General features: G+C 37.7%; 1 pseudogene; it reads right to left on the reverse strand.

Moving 5' to 3' along the window:
* Positions 1-1,632, reverse strand: part of LOC119525529 — a 44,885-nt pseudogene extending 43,253 nt beyond the window's left edge.
* Between the last annotated feature and the right edge of the window lie 9,931 nt (positions 1,633-11,563).

Here is an 11,563-nt window from a genome sequence, read left to right on the forward strand (position 1 = left end):
CCTTCTGTTTCCCTTCTGGGACACAAATGATATGCACATTCTTGGTTTTCATTTTGTCTTTAAGTTCCTGGAGACATTGCTCATTTCTTCCATTCTTTTCTCTATCTGTTCTTTTTTGTGTAGGCTTTCAGTTGCCTCATTCTTCAGTTCCTGAGCATTTCTTCTGCCTCTTGAGATCTGCTGTTGTGTTTCCATTGTGTCATATCTTGTCTATGTGTTTCATCTCCACAGATTCTGCCAGTAGGTTTTTGAACTTTCAATTTCTATTGTATGTGCACCCAGTGTTTTCATTATATGCTTCACCTCTTTTGGCCATATCTTCTCTAAAACTTTTTAAATTGTTTAAATTCCAGTATCTCAGTTGAAGTGTAAGTTTGTTCCTTGACTGGGCGATAACTTCATTTCTCTTATAGTAGGTTGTAGTTTTCTGTTGTCTAGGTATGATGTCCTTGGATACCCCAATCACGATTTCCCAGACCAAATCAGGCTTTGGTCCCAGAAGGAAGAGGTATTCAGTATCTGGTTTCCCTGAGGGTGTGTCTTAGAAAATTGGTACACTCTGTGAGGCCTCAGGTCACTCTGCTTTTCTGCCTAGCAGGTGGCACCTATCAGCCTGTAGCTTCCAGACTGGTTGTAAAGAGGTGTGGCCTGTGGGTCTTTTCCCCCAGGCTCTGGGTTCAGCTTCTGAATGGAAGGGTGGGTAGTAGAGCTGGGGCCCTGCCTCTTTCATCTTAGAGAAGGTAAAAACCCCCCAGGGAGAGGTCATTACCATTTCAATGGTCTCTCTCTGCCTCTGCAAAATCCACCCTTGTCTGCATCAGAGCACTGTGAATTGAAATGGCTGAGGATTTCTCCACTGAGCCAAAACATGAACAAAAAGCCTCCTTCAGGGGCCAGTCTGTGGCTGCCCTCCAGCTCTCCAAGGTCAGTCATAACCCAAAGCCTCTGTCTGCTTGTTGGGGATTTGTAGCTTGTATCGAGCAGTCCTCATTGTTAATTAAAACCCCATTTGGAGCTCAGCTGAGCTGTATTCACTTGGTTGGAGAGAGCTTCTCTCTAGCAACAAGAGGCTTTCAGCCCAGGCGATGGGTGGAGGGGTACCTGCCTTGGATCTGGGTTTTGCTTACAATCTTATGCTGCAATCTCAGGTATTCCTCCCAATTCAGGTTAGTGTATGATGAGTGGGTGGTTCATTTGTCCCCCTGCAGTATTCTGGATTATTTGCTAGTAGCTCCTGTTTGTTTGTTAATTGTTCCAAGGGGACTAACTACCTTCCACTCCGTTTATTGCACCATCTAGGAACTCCTATCATTATATTTTATACATTTGCCTTTTAGATACTCTATCCTGTGGAGGACACACTTATGGATTGGAATCTCACTGGTCTGGAGCTGAATATTCAGTGGACTCCTGGACTCCTTCTGGGGGCACTGCCTCTTTAATGAGATCTTCTGCTCTTTTGTATGGCCTGGAAACTTCCTGTCCTTGTTCATCCAAATTTTCTAGCAAGGTCACAACAGCTGCTCCACTCTCTGGATTTTGCTTCTGCACCCAGGTCTGGAGCTCCTGGGTAGGATGGTCAGGAACTTCTCCACCACCAGCCACTCTGGGATTTGCTGATTGCCTATACATATCAGGCTGCAGCCACTGCTGGCAGAGCTCCCTGATCTATCTCAGCACCTCACAGGAGCCAGGGGCATCATGCCAGGAGAAATGCCTATTAAGTTGACATGAGATTCTTGATCACCCTGGTATCTACTTGCAGTTCCTTCATGGCACAGGCCTTCTGTGCCATCACACATTTGAGAAGCCAGGACTGCAACCTTCCTCAAGTGTTTAGTCAGATGACTTAGAGAAGCAGTGAGAGCTCTTGAGTCTCTTATGGAGAAACTTCTCAGTGTCTGGTATTGGGCAGGTTTTGCTCAGCTCTCCAGTTGGCTGTCATTCCATTCTGTATCTCTGTCATAAAACATCTTTCAACGAATGCCAAATTTCACATACTGAAATTTCACATCGTGGCGTTTCTTATAGATGTCATCTGATTTTATCCTGTTTCTTATTCACTCTTTGCATCAGTGTTTATCATGGATGATCTCTGCTATACTGTACTATAGCAGAAATTATTTTTAGAAAGTTTGTCTTTAAAGGGGACTCAAGAAGAAGACATGATTTTACAAATACATGAATGATATAGCCTTAACTTCACAGATAATCTTAAATATGATGAATGAAATTTTCAACCATGCATTGCTTTACTAAAGAAAAAAATTCTTTTTCATGATGTGGGTGTCCTTATTGAAGATTACAGTCTTGGTGCACGATCTGAGGGTATATGTTCATTAATGTGAGGTACTGTGTTGTGTGTTCTATGTTCTTTTATTGACTGATATTCACTCTAATGATTGAAAACTTCCAGTGATGCCTACAATATGGTTGCTCTATCCCTCTAAGCAAAATATTTGCCTTTTTGTAGAATTTTAATTTTTATCTATTAAAGTTAGAAATTAATTTTCAAAGTCATGACATATTTATGTTCAAATTCACATTCCAATGACATTAATTTTCTTTTAGATGTTTAAGAACCTTTTCTTGTAAATCTCCTGTAGTTAATATATATATATATGTATACATACATATATATATATATACATGTTATATAATCATACTTATTCCTTGTTAAAACTAAGATATGGAATTTAATTTGAACTCCATGAAAATGATATTCTTTTATTATTCTGTACTTTTATGTGTCACATATTTTTAGGTATTTCTAATGATTTGAAGGCTTTTTTCACCTTAACTACATTTATTTTCTCCAAAAACTATCAGTTAATAATGTTTATTTCAGTCTATGGACTACCTGGATTAGTTTGATGTTCCAGGACTCTGTTCAAATTATTTCACACCTACTGGGATGGCTGCAGTGAGATAACTGTAGTATATAACTAGGTGTTGGCTGGCATATAGAGAGCTATATCTCCCATAATTTGCTTTTGGCAATGTGATATGGTGCAGCCAATGTGGAAAATAGTTTGGCACTTCCTCAAAATGTAAAACAGAACTACTATATGGCCCAGCACTTCCACATATAGGTATGCACTTCAGAGAACTGAAAAGAGAAATTTAAACAAAATCTTGGGCACAAATGTTCATAGGAGCCCAATTTACAATGTGAAATGGTGAAAACAAATCAAATATCCATCAACTGATAAATGGATAAAGACATGGATGTATAGCCATATAATGGAAATTATTCAGCCAAAAATAGAAATCAAGCCCTGACATCAAGTTACACCATTGCTGAACCTTATAAAAACCATTCAATATGAAAGAAAGTAGAAATAAGAGGCCATATTTTGTCTTTTGTATAGAACTTCTATCTTGCAGGGATTCCCTAAAATTTTGCACACAAATAGAGATGCAAACCTGCTACATATGTTCCAGTCCTTTTAAAGTGCACAGAGGTGTTCTTCTGACCATATACATGTGAATCCACAAGAAAGTTGATATTGTGGACATCAGGGAATTGCAACGTGACAAAAAGGAATGCAGCAGAAATGATGCCAGGCAAAACCAGAAAACTCCACAAGGTTTCCCAACAGACTCTTTTGTGTTGTAAGCAAACAAGTTAATGCAAGTTTCTCACAAAGAGAATTAATGTTTCCTACTGTGCATGTTAATCACTCTAAGAATTAATATTGCTTCCTGGCATGTGTGAAAAACATGATCAGAACAAGTAAATGCAGAGGGAAAGATGCCTGGTTTCAACTGATGCACAAATAGATCCACCCAAGAAGAAGACTTTGTGAGAAAAAAAGAAAGTATCCTGAGCTGCTGAAACTTATTCCCTATTAATTCATGGCACATTAGAGGTAAAAAAAAATGACTCCCAAATTGCTACAAACCAACCAGAAAAATAAAACCATATATATAATGCAATTTTATTAATATATATTCAAGCATCATACAATCCATCTAAAGTATAGATTCAATGGTTCACAGTACCATCTTATAGTTGTGCATTCATAGTCACAATCACTTTTAAAACATTTTTTACTCCAAATTAAGAAAAATATAAAGATATAAAAGAACACCCAAAGCATCCCATACACCTTACTATTTATATATTTTTTTCTTTATTTTATTACTCCCTGAAAGGGGGGAAAAAAAACCAAAAAACAGCAATCTGCTGAGGGCAAGAAGGGAGGCTCAACCAGCCTCAACTGCAGAATTAATTAACAAATAATTAACTATCTTTGGGAGCTGGGGTGCTAAAGAAGGGCTGGGCTCCAAGAATTGGGGGCACGTAAAAGCGGGCACCCATTCCCAGACTCCAAAAAACCCATTTTTTCCCCTACATTTTGTCCCTTCTGGCTTCTCACTGATCCCTTATCTTTTTGCATTTCAATAGCCCCCGGCAGGGGTGGATCTGAAGCCTTTTGAGAGTAATTATCAGACAATAGCCCAAAGCATATCTTTAAATGCTCTATTCTGACACTGACAAAACTTCCCAGGCAGGGGAAAGACTTTTAAAAGAGACTCTTTTTTTTTCTTTATTTTTTTTTCCTTTTTTCTTTTTCTTGATTTCTTTTCTACTTTCTTTTTTTAAGTCTAAAAGTAATATATGTGGTTATTTTCTTTCGGAAAGCCCAGGTTGAGGGACTAGGCTGGGCTTGGGGGAGACAGAGTGCCCACAGTGTCTTTGAATTCCCTATTCATTACTGAAGGCCTCCATCCCCGTCTTTAATTGGCAACTCAGGCTGACCAAGGAATCTACCTGGAGAGGCCCCAAAGAGGAGAGAGGAGAAGGGAATAGTGCCCCTGAGAGACAACTGGAGTTCTGAGTATTGGGAGAGTGGAGGGAGGTCCAGCTCAACTGGAAGTCCTCCTTCTGGGAATTCAGACCCCAGGGGCTGGAATTCAGATTCCAGCTTCAGTCAGCCATGCCCCTGACAGGATCAGAGTCACCAGGAGAACTAAAGGCTCCATACGTCCTTACACTGGTGGGGGAGCTCCGGGCTGGCCAGCGCTATCTGCTTGTCAGGAGAGGAAAAGCACCAATTCTAAAGGCCTCATAGGAGGGTCTCATTCTCAGGAAAACTCCATACTCTCCCAATGAGACCTGGGCCTCACTAGACTGGGAAAATCTGACTAGGGTCAACCATATCTGAGGAGACCCACTCACAAAAAGGTTACATAGAGGCAGAGCAAGAAACAGAAAAAACAAGAGGGGAAAAATTCTGATTAACTAAATAGAAGCTAAGTTAGAGGTCTAGAATAAGTTGAACTGAATAACAGAGGCCAGAGAACAAAGCCAACCAACAAGAAAACCGCTAGGTGAAAGACAGAAAACAAGCTCCAAAACAAACTAATCAAGAAAATCAGATGCCTAGACAACTTAAGATAACAAGCCATACCAGGAAACACGAAAACATGGACCAGCCAAAAGAACAAACTAATAGCTCAGCTGAGACACAGGAGTGGAGGCAACTAATGCAAAACAAATTTGATGAAATGAAGGAAGATATAGCAAAAGAGCTGAAGGATATAAAGAAGACACTGCCTGACCATAAAGAAGAATTCATAAACTTAAAAAAACAAATGGCAGAACTCATGGGAATGAAGGCCACAATGGAGGAGATGAAAAACACAATGGAGGGACACAACAGTAGATTTGAACAGGCAGAAGAAAGGATCAGTGAACTAGAAGACAGGTCATTCGAATTCATACACACAAAAGAACAGATGGTGAAAAAAATGGAAAAATATGAGCAGGGTCTTAGGGAGCTGAGTGACAACATGAAATGCACAAATATACATGTTATGGGTATCCCAGAAGGAGAAGAGAGGGGAAAGGGGGCAGAAAGAGTAATAGAAGACATACTCACTGAAAATTTTCCAACTCTTATAAAAGACAGAAAATTAGAGATTCAAGAAGTACAACGTACCCCAAATAGAATAGATCCCAATACACCTACTCCAAGACACTTACTGATCAGATTGTCCAATGTCAAAGACAAAGAGAGGATTCTGAAAGAAGCAAGAGAAAAGCAATCCATCACATACAAGGTAAGGTCAATAAGACTATGTACAGATTTCTCTGCAGAAACCATGGAGGCAAGAAGACAGTGGCATGATATATTTAAGATACTGAAAGAGAAAAACTGCCAACCAAGAATTTTATATCCAGCAAAAGTTTCCCTCAAAAATGAGGGAGAGATTATAACATTTTCAGACAAACAGACACTGAGAGAGTTTGTGAATAAGAGACCGGCACTACAAGACATACTAAAGGGAGTGCTACAGGCTGATAGGAAAAGACAGGAGAGAGAGAGTTGGAGAAGAGTGCAGAAATGAAGATTATCAGGAAAGGTAAAAGGAGAGGAAAAAATAAGATATGACATATAAATTCCAAAAAACAAAATGGTAGTAGAAAGTATTGCCCTTACAGTAATAACACTAAATGTAAATGGATTAAACTCCCCAATAAAAAGACACAGATAGGCAGAATGGATTAAAAAACATGACCCATCTATATGCTGTCTACAAGAAACTCACTTTAGACACAAGGACAAACATAGATTGAAAGTGAAAGGTTGGAAAAAGATATTTCATGCAAACAACAACCAGAAAAAAGTGGGAGAAGCTATATTAATATCAGACAAGTTAGATTTCAAAAGCAAAACAATTAAAAGAGACAAAGAAGGACACTATATATTAATAAAAGGGTCAATTCATCAAGAAAACTTAACAGTCATAAATATTTATGCACCAAACCCGAATGCCCCAAAATTCATGAGGCAAACACTGCGATCACTGAAAGGAGAAATAGATACCTCTACAATAATAGTTGGAGACTTCAATACACCACTCTCATCAATGGATAGAACATCTAAACAGAGGATCACTAAAGAAACAGAGATGTTGAATTGCATGATAAATGAACTAGACCTGACATACATTTATAGAACACTACATCCAACAACAGCAGGATACACTTTTTTCTCAAGTGCTCATGGAACATCTCTAGGATAGACCACATGTTGGGTCACAAAGCAAGTCTCAATAAATTTAAAAATATTGATATTATACAAAACACTTTCTCAGACCACAATGGAATGAAGTTGGAAATAAATAAAAGGCAGAAGATCATAAAATTCACAAACATATGGAGGCTAAACAACACCCTCTTAGAAAACCAGTGGGTAAAGGAAGAAATTACAAGAGAAATTAGTAAATACCTCAAGGCAAATGACAATGAAAACACAGCTTATCAAAACTTATGGGATGCAGCAAAGGCGGTGCTGAGAGGGAAATTTATTGCCCTAAATGCCTATATTAAAAGAGAAGAGAGAGCAAAAATTGAAGAGTTAACTGCTCACCTGGAGGAATTAGAGAAAGAACAGCAAACTAACCCCAAAGCAAGCAGAAGGGAAGAAATAACAAAGATTAGAGCAGAAATGAATGCAATTGAGAACAGGAAAACAATAGAGAGAATCAACAAAAACAGAAGTTGATTCTTTGAGAAAATCAATAAAATCGATGGACCACTGGCTAGGCTAACAAAAAAAAAAAAGAGAGAGCAGATGCAAATGAATGCAGTTAGAAATGGGAAAGGAAATATAACTACCGACCCTGCAGAAATTAAGGAGATAATGAAAAGATACTATGAGCAACTATATGCTAATAAACTAGACAACTTAGATGAAATGGACAACTGCCTAGAAAAGCATAAACAACCAACATTAACTGAAGAAGAAATAGATGACCTCAACAAACCAAGCACAAGTAAAGAGATTGAGTCAGTCATCAAAAAGCTCCCAAAAAGGAAAAGCCCAGGACCAGATGGTTTCACATGTGAATTCTACCAAGCATTCAAGAACAAATTAGTACCAATCCTGCTCAATCTCTTCAAAAAAATTGAAGAAGAGGGAAAGCTACCTAACTCTTTCTATGAAGCCATCATCACCCTAATACCAAAACCAGGCAAAGATACTACAAAAAAAGAAAATTATAGACCAATTTCTTTAACGAATATAGACACAAAAATCCTCAACAAAATACTCGCAAATCGAATCCAGCAGCACATTAAAAGAATTCTACACCACGACCAGGTGGGATTTATTCCAGGTATGCAAGGGTGGTTCAACACAAGAAAATCAATTAATGTAATACACCACATCAATAAATCAAAGCAGAAGAACCACATGATCATCTCGATTGATGCAGAAAAGGCATTTGACAAAATTCAACATCCTTTCCTGATGAAAACACTTCAAAGGATAGGAATAGAAGGGAATTTTTTCAATTTGATAAAGGCAATATATGAAAAACCCACAGCTAACATCACACTCAATGGGGAGAGACTGAAAGCTTTTCCTCTAAGATCAGGAACAAGACAGGGATGCCCACTATCACCATTGTTATTCAACATTGTGCTGGAAGTTCTACCTAGAGCAATTAGGCAAGAAAAAGAAATAAAAGGCATCCAAATTGGAGAGGAAGAAGTAAAACTTTCACTATTTGCAGATGACATGATTCTGTATGTAGGAAATCCAGAAAAATCTACAGCAAAGCTACTAGAACTAGTCAATGAATACAGCAAAGTAGCAGGCTACAAGATCAGCACACAAAAATCTGTAGTGTTCCTATACACAAGTAATGTGCAACAAGAGGAGGAAATCAAGAAAAAAATCCCATTTACAATAGCAACCAAAAGAATCAAGTATTTAAGAATAAACTTAACCAAGGACATAAAAGAGCTTTACATAGAAAACTATAAGAAACTGCTAAAAGGAATTGAACAAGACCTTTAAAAATGGAAGAACATACCATGTTCATGGATAGAAGACTAAATATAGTTAAGATGGCAATTTTACCTAAACTGATTTACAGATTCAATGCAATACCAATTCAAATCCCAACAACTTAATTTACAGAAGTAGAAAAACCAATAACTAAATTTATTTGGAAGTGTAAGGTGCCCTGAATAGCCAAAAATATTTTGAGAAAGAGGAATGAAGTGGGAGGTCTCACACTACCTGACTTTGAAGCATATTACAAAGCTACAGTGCTCAAAACAGCATGGTACTGGCATAAGGGTAGATATACTGATCAATGGAATCAAATCGAGTGTTCAGAAGTAGACCATCGCATCTACGGACAGCTGATCTTTGATAAGGCAGTGAAGCCGAAGCAACTGGGAAAGAGCAGCCTGTTCAATAAATGGTGTTTGGAGAACTGGATTTCCATTTCCAAAAGAATAAAAGAGGATGTCCATCTCACACCTTATATCAAAATTAACTCAAAGTGTATCAAAGACCTAAACATTAGCACCAAGACCATAAAACTCTTAGAAGAAAATGTAGGGCAATATCTTAAAGATCTTGTAATAGGAGGTGGTTTTTTAGATCTCACACCCAAGGCACAAGCAACCAAAGAACAAATAGACAAACGGGATCTCCTCAAAATTAAACACTTTTGTACATCAAAGGACTTTGTCAGAAAAGTCAAAAGGCAACCTACACAATGGGAGATGATATTTGGAAACCACATATCAGATAAGGATTTAATATCCTGAATATATAAAGGAATCCTGCATCTCAATAAAAGAAAAACAAACAATCCAATTAAAAAATGGGCAAAAGACATGAACAGACATTTTTCTGAGGAGGAAATACAAATGGCTCAAAAGCATATGAAAATATGCTCAACTTCACTGGCTATTAAGGAAATGCAAATCAAAACCACAATGAGATATCATCTCACACCTACCAGAATGGCCATTATCCAAAAAACAGAAAATGACAAGTGCTGGAGAGGATGTGGAGAAAGAGGCACACTTATTCATTGTTGGTGGGAATGTAGAATGGTGCAACCACTCTGGAAGACAGTATGGAGGTTCCTCAGGAAGCTAAATATAGATTTGCCATATGACCCAGCTATTCCATTGCTGGGTATATACTCAGAGGAATTGAAACTTAAGACACAAACAGACATTTGTAAACCAATGTTTATTGCAGCATTATTCACAATTGCCAAGAGGTAGAAACAGCCCAAATGTCCATCAAAGGATGAGTGGATAAACAAACTGTGGTATATACACATGATGGAATATTATGCAGCTGTAAGACAGAACAAAGACATGGATCATATAATAATGTGGATGAACCTTGAGGACATTATATTGAGTGAAGTTAGCCAGAAACAAAAGGGCAGATTCTGTATGGTCTCACTAATATGAACAGACATTAATTAACAAACTTTGGGAGTTAAAAGCTGACAACACAGGCAACCAGGAGATAGAAAGAGGGCAGAGATCAGCCATTTGATGCTGAAGGACTACAGAATGTTTAGGATTGATTGCATAGATCCAGAAATAGATAGCATAATACTGTGTGATGGTAGCACGGTATTGTAAGTACATTGAACAAAGATGTCTGTGAGTAAAGCTGAAAGAGGTGGGATAGGAGAATATATGACACCAGAGGTAAAGATAGATGATAAAGACTGGGACTGTGTAACATGGCAAAAACTGGAGTGGCCAATGACTGTTACTAAATATACAAATATAGAAATGTTTTTGCATGTGGGAAAGCAAATGAATGTCAACCATGTAGAAATTTGAAAAAGGGATGGTATTCAGGAAAAAACATAATCAAAGCAAACTGGAGTCTATGGTCAACAGTAACATTGTAATATACCTCCATTAAATGTAACAAAGGCAATATGCCAATGCTAAATGTATATGAGAGGGGGATATAGGGGAGTAATATGGGATTCTTGGTAGTGGTGTGATTTGCTGTCCTTAGTAGTAGACTGTATTGTATGACATATTATTTTTCTTTTTATCATTTTTTCTTATTGCTAAAAAAAATTTTTTTTCTTGTAGTAATCAGTATGTTCAAGTGCTGATTGTGGTGATAAATGTACAACTTTATGATGATACCATGAACAAATGATTGTACACTGTGGATAAATGTATGGCATGTGAATATAACTCTAAAATTGTAGGAAAATATATATATAGGAGTAAAAATATTGGAGAAAACATGGTGAGAGATGATGATGCCTCACCAATATGGACTAACTACAATGTGTAAACTCAGAATTGAATCTTAGAACATAGCCTAACGTGGACACAATAATTGTAATAGTCCCTAGATTGTAAGCTCTTACAGCAGTTAACTCTATCCCTGAATTGTAAGGCCTATCTCTAAACTTTGAGATGCTGATCCCCTAGCGTGTAACCTGATTGGTCTCTGGAACAATGCATATCTCTGAGACACCTGAAACTCAGAGCTAGAGCTTGGCAGATATGAATGTCAGTATTAGTGCATACAGCCACTTTCAAAAAAAAAAAAAAAAAAAAAAAAAAAAAAGCTGAAAAAGGGCCCAGACTTCAATTAGTGATATGAATGAAGCAGGTCTGGTTAAGACCAGGGCAAGCCAGGCCAAAGGGTAAAGGTTGAAACTGACTGTGTTTTAAAACTTCAACTTTCATATGAGACCAAGGGAATAGATATCTATTTGGTACAGGATCTAAATTTTCTAAACAGTACAA

The sequence above is a fragment of the Choloepus didactylus genome (genome assembly GCF_015220235.1).
Source record: "Choloepus didactylus isolate mChoDid1 chromosome 25 unlocalized genomic scaffold, mChoDid1.pri SUPER_25_unloc2, whole genome shotgun sequence".
In the NCBI taxonomy this organism is placed as follows: Eukaryota; Metazoa; Chordata; class Mammalia; order Pilosa; family Megalonychidae; genus Choloepus; species Choloepus didactylus.